Below are 4,813 nucleotides of genomic sequence, written 5' to 3' on the forward strand. Positions count from 1 at the left end.
TCTACAGAAAAATATGCCACAAATAAGTACAAGTTACATGAGAATATTAAAATTTAGGAACGAATAGTTTAAAAATTTAAAGCTAAAAAGTGGTACCTACTTGCAGCTATCGCATTATTTGCGAGTGTCAAAATTAGGATCCATGCTGCATATTCCTGCGGTCCTAGAATGGTACAAGGACAATATGTAATACAGTAATGAATTCATTAATACAAAACGAGCTCGTAAATGTTTACATGAGGCTAATAGTGCTTGTACAAAAATGGTATAAGGAAGCCGAAAACCAACAATATTTCTGACCTTACTCCACTGCAACGAGAGTGTATAAGGACTCCCACGTTTCCTTCATCTTTTAGTTATTTCTGACTCTTCGTTTTAGCTATCGACTAGGAACTGTTTCTCCATTTACTCCAGTTATTGCTTCTCGCCCCTTGGGGCATCTAGCGTGCTGTCTGCGCGCTCGTATTTCCTACTATCGCGCTATTGACACCTCTACACCAGTTTAGCGAAATAATATTTCTTTTGTGGAACTAGCTGCTGATTATTTCAATAAACGCAGATACAGCTACTGAGGATGAATAAAATACTAAAATCGTGAACGTTATATGCACAAAAATCGAACGCAAAACTTTAAAAGCTACTTTCTTAAGACAAAGTATTTTAAACTGGCTCACATGATTAGCAAAAAGCTGCACGCTAAAGTAGGCTGCCGTTTTGGATTTAATAAAAGGTGACGTGTAGTTTTGGCGTGAAACTCAAGAAATAATACATTTTTCATAATGTTTAATTTTGATTTATATTTAAAAGCAACAAAACAGATCGTTTTTCCGTACCTACGTTTGCAAGAGGCCGCCATTTTGAACCTCATTTCAAGATATTGGTTTTTTCGAGATTCGCACCATAGAGAATTTACTTCTGGTAATGTACATATGTTTAATATGTTTAATTTTGATTCCAGACCTATACTTCCCCCTGCGAGCCGTTTAGTTGCTCAGTCGGCCTAGGGGTATTCTGACCGCCGTTTTGTACTGCATAGGCTCACCAAGATATTAGCCAAAAATTAGATTAGTATGAAATAATAATTTTTTGCACAAAAAAGTAGATCATGAGCATAAAAATGAGACTCCGAAACCAGGAAACCCCTTTAATGGAGACAAGAGTTATTACATTAAGAAATTTCATTAAATCTCTTGCATGGAAAAATAAAAAGTATATGGTAATGCTTCATGCTTTAATAAAAAAAAAATTCAGCCTTAGATTATCCTACAGATTTGTGTAGGTTACATTAAATTGTACGTGAACGTGCAGACGAGAAGAACTGCAGTGCAGACGTAGACATGGAACACGAAGTGTGCGTTGCTGCCGGAGCCCGGGGAACGCCTCAAACACGGCCAACCGATTCCGCTCGTATTTGGCAGATCGTTTCTGCACATCCTAAACTGAAAGACCAAGATATTTCAGTTCAACAACCCACCTCCCCCCTCCCGCCCCCCACTACGTTTATGAAGATACATGACGCGCATTCGGCTCAGAATTGACAAGAACGGTAGATGTCTGAAAAATGAGGAATTCTCACCAGAACATAAGCGATCCCCAACGCATATTTTCCTAGAGTTCGAGAAATGTAACTTAATTTAACTGCCGGTAATATAAACTATGTGATCAAAAGTATCCGGACACCTGGCTGAAAATGACTCACAAGTTCGTGGCGCCCTCCATCGGTAATGCTGGAATTCAGTATGGTGTTGGACCACCCTTAGCCTTGATGACAGCTTCCACTCTTGCGGGAATACGTTCAATCAGGTGCTAGAAGGTTTTTTGGGGAATGGCAGTCCATTATTCACGGAGTGCTGCACTGAAGAGAGGTATCAATGTCGGTCGGTGAGGCCTGACACGAAGTCGGCGTTCCAAAGCATTCCAAAGGTCTTCTATAGGATTCAGGACAGGACTCTGTGCAGGCCAGTTGATTACAGGAGCCGGCCGAAGTGACCGAGCGGTTCTAGGCGCTTCAGTGTGGAACCGCGCGACCGCTACGGTCGCAGGTTCGAATCCTGCCTCGGGAATGGATATGTGTGATGTCCTTAGGTTAGTTAGGGTTAAGTAATTCTAAGTTCTAGGGGACGTCCTCAGAAGTTAAGTCCCATAGTGCTCAGAGCCCTTAGAACCATTTCTTCCATTACAGGAATGTTATTGAAGTGCAACCACTACGTCACAGGCCGTGCATTATGAACAGATGCTCGATCGTACTGAAAGATTCAATTACCATCCCCGAATTGCTCTTCAACAGTGGGAAGCAAGAAGGTTCAAAATGGTTCAAATGGCTCTGAGCACTATGGGACTCAACTGCTGTGGTCATCAGTCCCCTAGAACTTAGAACTACTTAAACCTAACTAACCTAAGGACATCACGCGCATCCATGCCCGAGGCAGGATTCGAACCTGCGACCGTAGCAGTCGCGCGGTTCCGGACTGCGCGCCTAGAACCGCGAGACCACCGCGGCCGGCGAATCAAGAAGGGGCTTAAAACATCAATGTAGGCCTGTGCTGTGATAGTGCCACACGAAACAACAAGGGGCGCAAGCCCCTTCTATGAAAACACGACCGCACCATAACACCACAGCCTCCGAATTTTGCTGTTGGCACTACACATGTTGGCAAATGACGTCCACTGGGCATTTGCCATACCCACACCTGCCATCAGATCGCCACATTGTGGACCGTGATTCGTCACTCCACACAACGTTTTTCCACTGTTCAGCCGTCCAATGTTTACGCTCCTTACACCAAGTGAGGCGTCGTTTGGGATTTGTCGGCGTGATATGTGGCTTATGGCCAGTCGCTTGACCGTGAAATCTAAGTTTTTTCACCTCCCGCCAAACTGTCATAGTATTTGCTGTGGATCCTGATGCAATTTCTAATCCCTGTGTGACGGTATGGATAGATATCTGTCTATTACACATTACGACCCGGTTCAATTGACGGCGGTCTCTGTCAGTCAACAAACGAGGCCGGCATGTACGCTTTTGTGCTATACGTGTCCTTTCACGTTAACACTTCACAGTGGGCCTAGGGATGTTTAGGAGTGAGGAAATCTCTCGTGCAGTCGTATGGCACAAGTGACACACAATATGAAACGTCCCCTTTGAACAATTATACATGACTGTGCTTAAACTGACACACAATATTTTGTTAGCGCAACGCAATCTGACTTTCAAAATTCCCTACAAAAGAATGGCCCTGACTAACATTAAACTATACCTTTCACAAATCACTTACCTCACAAAAATCTTCGCTGCTCAAGCTACTGCAATACAGCGAGCGCCACTACTGCCAGCTAAATAAAAGATTCAAACTATGGAAGGCACTAACTACTGATAGGGATAGTTAGCAAATGAAAGATATTAATAAAGAACAAACAATGTATTTACCTTGATATCATCATATATAAATATAGCAGTTCATGACAAATTTCAAAACTCCGCCATCTCTCTCCCCACATCCACCACTGCTGGCGGCTCACCTCCAACTGCGCAACGCTACGCGCTGTTCACAGCCAGCTGCCTAGCACTACAATGACGAGTATTACAACAATGCAAAGCAGCCACAGACTGAACACAGCACAGCCAGTGATTTTCATACAGAGGTGGCGTTACCAATAAAAAAACCTAAACAGCCTACTTACAACAATCACCGAACCACGTTCGAAGTCCGTGAGTTCCACGGAGCGCCCCATTCTGGTCTCTCACAATGTCTAATGACTACTGAAGTCGCTGATATCTGGCAGTAGGAGGCATATCAATGCTCCTAATATGAAAAACGTATGTGTCTGGGAGTGTCCGGATACTCTTGATCACATAGTCTACACACATATATACAAGGTAAACGCTGTGCAAAGAAAGCGCCGCTGGTATAGTGACCACGGCATACGGCTGAGCAACTCTCAGGTACATTCTTTTTTTGTTTCATCTTTATCTTATTCCATTTCGATATTTGTTGAAGTAGGAGGGTTCATAAAGAAAGTACATTAATGAGGAATAATAAAAAGGTAGGCACATAAATTTCTCAGATGATTTGGATTAGCAAAGAATTAAAATTTAGACCCCGTTATTTGAAAACAATTCCGAGTAAGAATGCTTCGAAGACGAGCATTGGGTATATTTTATCGCAAAGGGGAGACAAACGAATCCTTGTCGCAGTTGGTAGTATAGGGTGTTTATAATTAAAGTTAAACTTTCAAACCGCTGTAGACATAACACAACTGGTCAGAATGACGTCAAAGTGCAACGGAATATTATCGGAGAAAGGGGAAAACGTACGGTAGGAGAAAAATAAATAGTTACTAAATGTAGCACTAGAAGGCGCTGTAAGCATCATAATTTAATAGGAATCGGCTACAAATGACAAATGAATCATACAACAATGCCTAAGGTGTACGTTTGACGTTAAACAAACTATATTACTAAGTCTGGATGGGTGTACAGGTGTGATACTGTTAGTTACGCAGACCCATCCAGCACGGCAAAGTCGTATCACATCGGATGGGAAAAATCGTTTCTTAATTGTTCTGAGGCCAAAAACTGCATAAAAAGCATGAATCAAAATCAGATCGGGTTATTAATTTCCGCCGGCCGTGGTGCCGAGCGGTTCTAGGTGCTTCAGTCTGGAACCGCGCTACCGCTACGGGCGCATGTTTGAATCCTGCCTCGGGCATGGATGTGTGTGATGTCCTTAGGTTAGTTAGGTTTAAGTAGTTCTAAGTTCTAGGGGACTGATGACCTCAGAAGTTAAGTCCAACAGTGCTCAGAGCCATTTGA

The sequence above is a fragment of the Schistocerca americana genome, chromosome 2, assembly GCF_021461395.2.
Source record: "Schistocerca americana isolate TAMUIC-IGC-003095 chromosome 2, iqSchAmer2.1, whole genome shotgun sequence".
Taxonomy (NCBI): Eukaryota; Metazoa; Arthropoda; class Insecta; order Orthoptera; family Acrididae; genus Schistocerca; species Schistocerca americana.